The sequence below is a fragment of the Arachis ipaensis genome, chromosome B7 (genome assembly GCF_059453495.1).
Source record: "Arachis ipaensis isolate K30076 ecotype BB chromosome B7, ASM5945349v1, whole genome shotgun sequence".
In the NCBI taxonomy this organism is placed as follows: Eukaryota; Viridiplantae; Streptophyta; class Magnoliopsida; order Fabales; family Fabaceae; genus Arachis; species Arachis ipaensis.
Window position 1 is genome coordinate 37,986,484 of NC_142442.1, and position 12,010 is coordinate 37,998,493.

The 12,010-nt window shown below is 36.1% G+C and overlaps 1 non-coding gene across 1 annotated transcript; it reads right to left on the bottom strand.

Moving 5' to 3' along the window:
• Window positions 1–3,434: 3,434 nt before the first annotated feature.
• On the bottom strand, window positions 3,435–3,542 carry LOC148550880 (small nucleolar RNA R71). Its single transcript, XR_015892598.1, has one exon. It is a non-coding gene; the product is annotated as a small nucleolar RNA R71 (small nucleolar RNA).
• Window positions 3,543–12,010: the final 8,468 nt, after the last annotated feature.

The window sequence follows — 12,010 nt, forward strand, 5'->3', positions numbered from 1 at the left end:
GACCTTTCACTTATGTATTTTCAAACGGTAGAGTTTCTACACTCCATAGATTAAGGTGTGGAGCTCTGCTGTTCCTCAAAGATTAATGTAAAGTACTACTGTTTTTCTATTCAATTCATCTTATTCCGCTTCTAAGATATTCGTTTGCACTTCAACCTAAATGTGATGAACGTGACAATCATCATCATTCCCTATGAACGCGTGCCTGACAACCACTTCCGTTCTACCTTAGATTGAATGAGTATCTCTTAGATCTCTTAATCAGAATCTTCGTGGTATAAGCTAGATTGATGGCGGCATTCATGAGAGTCCGGAAAGTCTAAACCTTGTCTGTGGTATTCCGAGTAGGACTCTGGGATTGAATGACTGTGACGAACTTCAAACTCGCGAGTGCTGGGCGTAGTGACAGACGCAAAAGGATAGTAAATCCTATTCCAGTATGATCGAGAACCTCCAGATGATTAGCCATGCAGTGACAACGCATCGGACCATTTTCACACAGAGGAATAGGACGCAGCCATCGACAAGGGTGATGCCTTCAGACGATTAGCCGTGCTGTGACAGAGCATTTGGACTATTTTCCAGAGAGGATTAAAAGTAGCCATTGACAACGGTGATGTCCTTACAAAAAGCCAGCCATGGAAAGGAGTATGATTGATTGGATGAAGGCAGCAGGAAAGCAGAGGTTCAGAGGAACGAAAGCATCTCTATGCGCTTATCTGAAATTCTCACCAATGATTTACATAAGTATTTCTATCCTTCTTTTATTATTTAATTTTCAAAAACTCCATAATTATTTTATATCCGCCTGACTGAGATTTACAAGGTGACCATAGCTTGCTTCATACCAACAATCTCCGTGGGATCGACCCTTACTCACGTAAGGTTTATTACTTGGACGACCCAGTGCACTTGCTGGTTAGTTGTATCGAAGTTGTGATAAATTATGAATTGAGATTAGAGCACCAAGTTTTTGGAGCCATTACCAGAGATCACAATTTCGTGCACCAAATTTTTAGCGCCGTTGTCGGGGATTGTTTGAGTTTGGACAACTGATGGTTCATCTTGTTGCTCAGATTGGGTAACTTTCTTTTCGTTTTCTTTTCAAAAAGTTTTCAAAAACTTTTCAAAAATATTTCAAAAATTTCTCCTTTGTTTACGAAAAAAAAAATAAAAATGTTTTCAAAAATATTATTTCTTCTTCAGAATTTTTAAGAATGAATTCTAGTGTTTCATGAAACATGTTGAATCCTATCTGGCTGTAAAGCCATACCCAAACTGCTTTAGGATTGGTCTTCAACTAATCACCTCAATGGATGTAATTTACATACTAAAGCTTGGCTGGCTATTAAGCCATGCCTGACCCTTTGATTGGAGTTTTAGACTAAAGAGCATAAGATTCCTGGAATTCATATTAAAAATTTTGGAATCCTTATTTTTCTTTTTTAAAATGATTTTCAAAAAAATTAAAAGAAAATACAAAAAAATCATAAAATCATAAAAATCAAAAATATTTTGTATTTCTTGTTTGAGTTTTGAGTCAGATTTAAAGTTTGGTGTCAATTGCATATTCATCTTACATTTTTCGAAAAAAAAAATTCATGCATTCATAGTGTTCTTCATGATCTTCAAGTTGTTCTTGATAAGTCTTCTTGTTTGATCTTGATGTTTTCTTGTTTTGTGTGTTTTCTTGTTTTACATGTGCATTTTTGCATTCATAGTGTCTAAACATGAAAGATTTCTAAGTTTGGTGTCTTGCATGTTTTCTTTGCATATAAAGTTTTCAAAAATAAGTCCTTGGTGTTCATCTTGACATTCAAAGTGTTCTTGGTGTTCATCTTGACATTCATAGTGTTCTTGCATGCATTCCTTGTTTTGATTCAAAAATAAAAGAGAAAAACATGAAAATGATGTTTTAATTTTTCTCTCTCATCATTAAAAATTCAAAAAAATAAAAAAAATATCTTTCCCTCTTTTCTCTCATCAAATTCGAAAATTTGAGTTGACTTTTTCAAAAAATTTTAAAAATCCAATTGTTTTTACGAGTCAAATCAAATTTTCAATTTAAAAATCTTATCCTTTTCAAAATATTTTTCAAAAATCAAATCTTTTTCATTTTTCTTAGTTATTTTCGAAAATTCTAAAAATATTTTTCAAAAATCTTTTTCTTATCTTTATCACATAATTTTCGAAAATAACATCATCAATTAATATTTTGATTCAAAAATTTCAAGTTTGTTACTTACTTGTTAAGAAAGATTCAAACTTTAAGTTCTAGAATCATATCTTGTGATTTCTTATGAATCAAGTCATTAATTGTGATTTTAAAAAAATCAAATCTTTTTCAAAACTAATTTCAATCATATCTTTTCAAAAATATCTTCTTATCTTTTTCAAAATTTGATTTTAAAATATCTTTTCTAACTTCTTATCTTCTTATCTTTTCAAAATTGATTTTCAAATTTGTTTCAACTAACTAACTAACTTTTTGTTTGTTTCTTATCTTTTTCAAAACTACCTAACTAACTCTCTCTCTCTCTCTAATTTTCGAAAATATCTTCTCTCTTTTTCAAAATTTCTTTTTAATTAACTAATTATTTTCATTTTTTATTTTAATTTTCGAAAACCACTAACCTTTTTCAAAAACTATTTTCGAAAATCACTAACCCTTTTTTTTTAAAATTATTTTCGAAATTCTCCCTCCCTCATCTTATTCCATTTATTTATTCATCTACTAACATCTCCTCATCTCAAATCACTGCTCCTATCCTTACCTTTGTGTTTGGATTCTTCATTCTTCTTCACCCCTATTCCTTTTCTTCTTCTACTAACAATAAGGAACCTCTTTACTGTGACATAGAGGATTCCTCTTCTTTTCTTGTTCTCTTCTCTTTCTTATGATCAGGAACAAGGAAAAAGGCATTCTTGTTGAAGCTGATCCAGAACCTAAAAGGACTCTGAAGAGAAAACTAAGAGAAGCTAAATTACAACAATCCAGAGACAACCTTATTGAAAATTTCGAACAAGTAAAGGAGATGGCAGCCGAACCCAACAACAATAATGCAAGGAGAATGCTTGGTGACTTTACTGCACCAAATTCCAATTTACATGGAAGAAGCATCTCCATTCCTGCCATTGGAGCAAACAACTTTGAGCTGAAACCTCAGCTAGTTTCTCTGATGCAGCAGAACTGCAAGTTTCATGGACTTCCATCTGAAGATCCTTTTCAGTTCTTAACTGAATTCTTGCAGATCTGTGATACTGTTAAGACTAATGGAGTAGATCCTGAAGTCTACAGGCTCATGCTTTTCCCTTTTGCTGTAAGAGACAGAGCTAGAGTGTGGTTGGACTCTCAACCCAAAGACAGCCTGAACTCTTGGGATAAGCTGGTCACGGCTTTCTTAGCCAAGTTCTTTCCTCCTCAAAAGCTGAGCAAGCTTAGAGTGGATGTTCAAACCTTCAAACAGAAAGAAGGTGAATCCCTCTATGAAGCTTGGGAGAGATACAAAGGACTGACCAAAAAGTGTCCTTCTGACATGCTTTCAGAATGGACCATCCTGGATATATTCTATGATGGTCTGTCTGAGTTATATAAGATGTCATTGGATACTTCTGCAGGTGGATCCATTCACCTAAAGAAAACGCCTGCAGAAGCCCAAGAACTCATTGACATGGTTGCTAATAACCAGTTCATGTACACTTCTGAGAGGAATCCTGTGAGTAATGGGACACCTATGAAGAAGGGAGTTCTTGAAATTGATACTCTGAATGCCATACTGGCTCAGAATAAAATATTGACTCAGCAAGTCAATATGATTTCTCAGAGTCTGAATGGAATGCAAGCTGCATCCAACAGTACTCAAGAGGCATCTTCTGAAGAAGAAGCTTATGATCCTGAGAACCCTGCAATAGCAGAGGTAAATTACTTAGGTGAACCTTATGGAAACACCTATAATCCATCATGGAAAAATCATCCAAATCTCTCATGGAAGGATCAGCAAAAGCCTCAACAAGGCTTTAATAATGGTGGAAGAAACAGGTTTAACAATAATAAACCTTTTCCATCATCCACTCAGCAACAGACAGAGAACTCTGAACAAAATACCTCTAATTTAGCAAACTTAGTCTCTGATCTGTCCAAGGCCACTGTAAGTTTCATGAATGAAACAAGGTCTTCCATTAGAAATTTGGAAGCACAAGTGGGCCAGCTGAGTAAAAGGATCACTGAAATCCCTCCTAGTACTCTCCCAAGCAATACAGAAGAGAATCCAAAAGGAGAGTGCAAGGCCATTGAATTGATCACCATGGCCGAACCTGTAAGGGAAGGAGAGGACGTGAATCTCAAGGAGGAAGACCTCCTGGGACGTCCAGTGATCAATAAGGAGCTTCCCTCTGAGGAACCAAAGGAATCAGAGACTCATCTAGAGACCATAGAGATTCCATTGAACCTCCTTACGCCATTCATGAGCTCTGATGAGTATTCCTCTTCTGAAGAGAATGAGGATGTTACTGAAGAGCAAGCTGCCAAGTTCCTTGGTGCAATCATGAAGCTGAATGCCAAATTATTTGGCATTGAAACTTGGGAAGATGAACCTCCCTTGTTCACCAATGAACTAAGTGATCTGGATCAACTGACATTGCCTCAGAAGAAACAGGATCTTGGAAATTTCTTAATACCTTGTACCATAGGCACCATGATCTTTAAGGCTCTGTGTGACCTTGGTTCAGGAATAAACCTCATGCCCCTCTCTGTAATAGAGAAACTGGGAATCTTTGGAGTGCAAGCTGCTAAAATCTCATTAGAGATAGCAAAGCTGAGTCACAATCTGAAAAGGTTCACCCAATTATGTGTCTGTGGCATTTATGTATCCGGTGGTAATACTGGAAAACAAAGTGCTTAGGGCCACGGCCAAGACTCATAAAATAGCTGTGTTCAAGAATCATCATACTGAACTAGGAGAGTCAATAACACTATCTGAACTCTGAGTTCCTATAGATGCCAATCATTCTGAACCTCAATGAATAAAGTGAGATGCCAAAACTATTCAGGAGGCAAAAAGCTACAAGTCCCGCTCATCTGATTGGAGCTATGTTTCATTGATAGTTTGGAATTTATATTATATTCTCTTCTTTTTATCCTATTTGATTTTCAGTTGCTTGGGGACAAGCAACAATTTAAGTTTGGTGTTGTGATGAGCGGATAATTTATACGCTTTTTGGCATTGTTTTTAGTATATTTTTAGTAGAATCTAGTTACTTTTAGGGATGTTTTCATTAGTTTTTATGTTAAATTCACATTTCTAGACTTTACTATGAGTTTGTGTGTTTTTCTATAATTTCAGGTATTTTTTGGCTGAAATTGAGGGACTTGAGCAAAAATCAGATTCAGAGGTTGAAGAAGGACTGCTGATGCTGTTGGATTCTGACCTCCCTGCACTCAAAATGGATTTTCTAGAGCTACAGAACTCGCAATGGCGCGCTTCCAATTGCGTTAAAAAGTAGACATCCAGGGCTTTCCAGAAATATATAATAGTCCATACTTTGCCCAAGTTTAGACGATGTAAACTGGCGTTCAATGCCAGCTCTCTACCCAATTCTGGCGTCCAGCGCCAGAAACAAGTTGCAAAGTGGAGTTCAACGCCCAAACTGGCACAAAAGCTGGCGTTCAACTCCAAGAATGACCTCTCCACGTGTAGACTTCAAGCTCAGCCCAAGCACACACCAAGTGGGCCCCGGAAGTGGATTTATGCATCAATTACTTACTTCTGTAAACCCTAGTAACTAGTTTAGTATAAATAGGACTTTTTACTATTGTATTAGATATCTTTGATCAGTTGTATGCTATCTTAGATTACGTTTGAGGGCTGGCCATTCGGCCATGCCTGGACCTTTCACTTATGTATTTTCAAACGGTAGAGTTTCTACACTCCATATATTAAGGTGTGGAGCCATGCTGTTCCTCAAAGATTAATGCAAAGTACTACTGTTTTTCTATTCAATTCATCTTATTCTGCTTCTAAGATATTCATTTGCACTTCAACCTGAATGTGATGAACGTGACAATCATCATCATTCCCTATCAACGCGTGCCTGACAACCACTTCCGTTCTACCTTAGATTGAATGAGTATCTCTTAGATCTCTTAATCAGAATCTTCGTGGTATAAGCTAGATAGATGGCGGCATTCATGAGAGTCCGGAAAGTCTAAACCTTGTCTGTGGTATTCCGAGTAGGACTCTGGGATTGAATAACCGTGACGAACTTCAAACTCGCGAGTGCTGGGCGTAGTGACAGACGCAAAAGGATAGTAAATCCTATTCCAGTATGATCGAGAACCTCCAGATGATTAGCCATGCAGTGACAGCGCATCGGACCATTTTCACAGAGAGGAATAGGACGCAGCCATCGACAAGGGTGATGCCTCCAGACGATTAGCCATGCTGTGACAGAGCATTTGGACTATTTTCCAGAGAGGATTAAAAGTAGCCATTGACAACGGTGATGTCCTTACAAAAAGCCAGCCATGGAAAGGAGTATGATTGATTGGATGAAGGCAGCAGGAAAGCAGAGGTTCAGAGGAACGAAAGCATCTCTATGCGCTTATCTGAAATTCTCACCAATGATTTACATAAGTATTTCTATCCTTCTTTTATTATTTAATTTTCAAAAACTCCATAATTATTTTATATTCGCCTGACTGAGATTTACAAGGTGACCATAGCTTGCTTCATACCAACAATCTCCGTGGGATCGACCCTTACTCACGTAAGGTTTATTACTTGGACGACCCAGTGCACTTGCTGGTTAGTTGTATCGAAGTTGTGATAAATTATGAATTGAGATTAGAGCACCAAGTTTTTGGAGCCATTACCAGAGATCATAATTTCGTGCACCAGTGAGCCGCCAGAACAGGGAGCTGCAGGCTATAGGCTGAGAAGGACGAATGGTGAAGGAGGAAAGGACTGCGATGGCGCTGAGATGGAGGGGAAGAAGGAGGAGAAGGAGACGTCGACAGTGGGGGTTGACGGCGATGGAGAGGGGGTGGCGATGGCGGTGGTCTCGATGGTGGCAGCTGGAACACGAGAGAGAAAGGCATGGTGGTGAGGGTTCGAATGAGGGGAAAGGGGTTCATGATTTGAGTTTAAGCCACCTTTTCTATCAAATTTACCATCGAAAAATTCCAACGGTAAACGATTGTGGGTCAACAAAATGCATCGCCAATTTAATTTATTTTTCCTCCAAAAATTACTGGCGAATTTATCTTTGAAAAATAAATCCGTCGATAATTAAAAAACCTTACGAATTCGACGTGGTTACTGCCAGTAAATCCGTCGCTACTCTGTGACGCTAAATCTGACGGTACTCAATATTTTTCTTGTAGTGTCGTCTTCCCTATTTAGTATTATGGGAGGATTATTGGCATTCATTCCACCTATGGGTGGTACAAAATGTTGATTGATTGCTCCTGCAATATTATCAATTCGTCGAGCGACTTGCTCTATTCTAGCATTGTTATTCTCTATCATTGGATTCAACACTGTAGTCATCTGTTGAGTAAGCATATTAACTAAGTTATGATGACTATCCTCGATTTTCTGTTTGAACACGGCCAAGGATTTGACCATATTAGGAGATGACGCTCTGACAGGAATTTGTCTCGACATTTTTGGAAAATTCGAAGTACGTGTTGCACCTACTGGCAACCTCGTTGCGCCTACGCCTTGTGTTGAAAAGACATTTGGCATTATTGAGGTAGATTGTGATATAGAAACCAACCCAAATATGGGGGGTTGTTGATCAAATATTGATAATCATTGTAATTTGCCATATTAGGGTTATAATTAGATGGTATGCCTACTAGAGGATAACCTAGAGGAGGTGCAGGATTGTACAAGGGTTGTTTCTTGTAGTGATTGCGCCTCCTAAATATCCTATATTGGAATTTTCTAATGGTGGAGAATAATTTGGAGGCAACGCATATGGGAGCCACATAGTGGGTAAAGTCAACGGGATTTTCTCTATGATAACAGGGTTGATCCTTCGACCTAAAATACCTGCCGACGGAGAAATCTTTGTCTCAGGACCTCTCATAGTTTTTTCAGTATCATTATTCGACGTAGCAATCAAAGTTGAGGCTCTATCAAACATTATTGATTTGCCACTATGTAATCGCATACATAGCTTGATTCTTTAGCTTAACCCAAAGTCCCACCGGGTATGCTGACGTTAGTGATTTTTTCCAGTAAAGAAGTTCATAAATATAGTCGCGTTGTAGATATAGTCTCTAAACCGACAGAAATCCCTTCGTACAAATGTTTTGGTTGTCACAAGTAACAAACCCCTTTAAAATTGATAACCGAGTATTTAAACATCGGGTCGTCTTCTCAAAGAATTGCAGGGAAGTATGTTCTTATTATTGGTTATGAGTTTGTAAATTGGGGAAATTTGGAGTTTGGGCAATGGACACAGGTATATTTTCAAAGCAATAAAAATAAATAAATAACTGAAAAATAAACTTTTGGGAAGGTATGAGAAATTAGAAGTCCAGACTTAGTTATCCTTATCAACAATAATGAAAGTTGAATCTTAATTCCACTTAGTTAACCTTTACTAAAGTAAAGAAAAGTCAAGGGACTAATTAGTTTGACCTTCGAATCCTATTTATTTCCTAAGAAAAAGTTGGGATTATTGAAGTTCAGCTCAATTGGCAAGATAACAATTAACAATTATGCTATTGAATTGGATAACTCCTGAGTTACTGATTTCTTAACCAAAACCAAAAGGAAAAGAGTAAATCTACTGGAATAAAAATGTCTTCAGATGGGGAGCAGTAATCATGTAAATAAAAGAAAGCAATCATGAATTGAAATACCTCAAATAATATTAATTAAGAAAATTATATGTGACATGGAAGAGTTCATAAATTAAATAAAAATAAAGAACCTGGGATTGAGAGTCACTCCTAAAACTAAGAGAAGTCCTAAATCCTAATCCTAAGAGAGAGAGGGGAGAGAACCTCTCTCTCTAAAACTACATCTAAAACATGAAAAGTGAATTATGAGAGCCTCTTTATGAATGGATGTATTTCCCCACTTTATAGCCTCTAATCTGTATTTTCTGGGCCGCAAACTGGGTCAGAAACAGCCCAGAAATCGCTGGAGAAGAATTCAAACACGCTGATTTCCGTCACTGCGACGTAGCCGCATGGATCACGCGGTCGCGTCACCTAGCGTTAGAGAAACTATAGCATATTATATATCAAATCGAAGCCCCGGACGTTAGCTTTCCAACGCAACTGGAACCGTGTCATTTGGACCTCTATAACTAAAGTTATAGCGGTTTGAGTGCGAAGAGGTCAGGCTGGACAGCTTAGCAATTTCTCCAACTTCTTGTATTCCTTCCACTTTTGCATGCTTCCTTTCCATCCTCCAAGCCATTCCTGCCTTATAATATCTGAAAACACTTAACACACATATCAAGGCATTTAATGGTAATAAGAGATGATTAATAATAAGCAAATATAAGATCAAAGAAGCATGTTTTTAATCAAAACACATAATTAGGAAGGAAATATAAAACCATGCAAATAGTATGAATAAGTGGGTAAAGAGTTAATAAAAACTACTCAATTGAGTACAAGATAAATCATAAAATAGTGGTTTATCAACCTCCCCACACTTAAACACTAGCATGTCCTCATGCTAAGCTCAAGAGAAGCTATAAAGATGAAGAGGAATGGTATGAAATGCAACCTATGAATGCAACTACATGCTAAATGCTTTTACTTACTTGGTTAAGAGTAAATAAGTTCTCCAAGACAAAATACAAACCAATTTCTACTAATTCAAATCAGATAATAAAAAGCAAGTGAACTTGTAAGAAGACAGCTCATGAAAGCAGGGAACATATAATTTAAGCGTTTGAACCATCACTGGAAGTGTATATCACTCTAATCTCTCAAGTGTATAGGGTTATTCACTCTACTCTTCTCTAGTCATGCTTTCTAAACCTTGTTCTTCATCTAACCAATCAACAAAAATTTAATGTACCAATGCAAACATCATGAGGTCTTTTCAAGGTTGTAATGGGGCTAAGGTAAGGGTGAGGGTATATATATATATAAGGCTAAGTGAGCTAACAAAGTGAATCCTTGATTAGTCTAAGATCTCACCTATCATATACATACTTTATATAATTTAAAAATACTTTACCTAGCTACCCAAAATTTTCCCACTTTTGTATTACATGCTCATGTATCAAACTTATTTTCGAATTTTGTCCCATGTGCATTGATTCTTTTTATTTTGCATTTGGGGTAATATATTTTTTTTCATTTTTCTTTTCTTCTTCTTTTTTTTTTTGTATCCTCTTATTTAATTATTTAATATATTTTTCTTCAATGCACATGGTAATTTAATTATTTTGATTTCACATGAGCATGCTTCCCAAATTTTCAAATAACTTATTCAATTTAATTCCCTACTTTTTCATATGATCCCATGTTCCCATAAAATTTCTCACACTTAAATTTTACACAATATCTATCTTAAGCTAACCAAGGATTCAACTTGGGATTCTTATTTTTTTTTTTCTGCTTAAGGCTAGTAATGTGGTTATAAAATAGAGGGGATTTAAAAGCTCAAGGGGGCTAACAAGGGTGATATAAAAGGTAGGCTAATTTTGGGATAAGTGAGCTAAAATCAAACAATGGCCTCAATCATATGAAAACATGTAAATATACTAAATATTGGACATATAGATTGGAACAAAATATAGTTTACAATCATAAAGAAGAAAACACACAAGAATAAAATATTTATGGTTAAATAATGTAACCATGCAAATAAGCTCAAAATCTCACAGGTTGTGTGTTCTTAGCTTTTTAAACTATGTTCCAATTACAACTTCAAACAAGTTTTAACATAAAAATTTTTCAATTTAAATTAGTGAAAATTTTCAAAGAGAGGGTCTTAAAAGAATTTTATTACTTTAACCAAGTAGTAACTAAATGCACAAAATCAAATAAATATGCAATCAAATATGCAATTGCAGTAACTAATTTAACAAAGAAAATTTAAACATTGGTGTTAAAACAGAAAGGTACTAACCCATGGAGATCGGTATCGACCTCCCCACACTTAAAGATTGCACCGTCCTCGGTGCATGCTGCGATTTGCAGGTGGACGGGGGTTGTGGTTCCTCAGCTGGGGATCTTTTTGTTCCTTTCCTTGCTGGTAGTTTGGGAGTAGCTTTCTCTTTACCTTTCTTGGTGGCCATCCTGAAAAGGAAAAAAGAAAGTGACTTATAAAGCTAAGGGTTAGAGCAAGGAAGAGAGGGGAAAATGAGGTAATCAATGCACAATAAGGAAGAATGACGTTAACACACGCTCATGAGTACATGTGAAAAGTCATCAATGGAAAATAGCTAGTGCATATGATAACAATTGAATGTAAGGTGTTTATTGGCATGCAGGCAAAGACATGAGTAGCATAGATCAAGCATTCAATGTCCAAGTTAGATTACCAAGTCTTTCAAACTAGCAACATGTTTGTAATGACAATTATATTGAATGAATATGATATGAAAAAGGGTTTTGTGAAAAGCAGGCATTCAGAGTAGTAGGATAAAAGATACTGAAAAGCAGTGCATAATGCCATACGGGCGTTTTCACAAACACATAGCATGCATGGTAAATAATCTAATGAAAATAATAAATTGAACATGCAAGCAACCCTTTAAAAATAAATATATATAATTGTCAAATAATTCCTCTAATAATCCACAAGTAAAATATAGAAATAATGACCCAAATAAATTTCTAACACCAATGAAAATAATACAATGAATGAAAGAATGCAAATAAATTAAAATAAAATAAAAAGACAAATAAGAAGAATGAGAAGGGAAAGAAGATAAGAAAGGAAGAAGAAAGAAATAAGAAAAGATAAGAAAAATAAGGATTAGAGAAGAAAAGATAAGAAAATTGGCTGATCTGGATATTCTGTGCGCC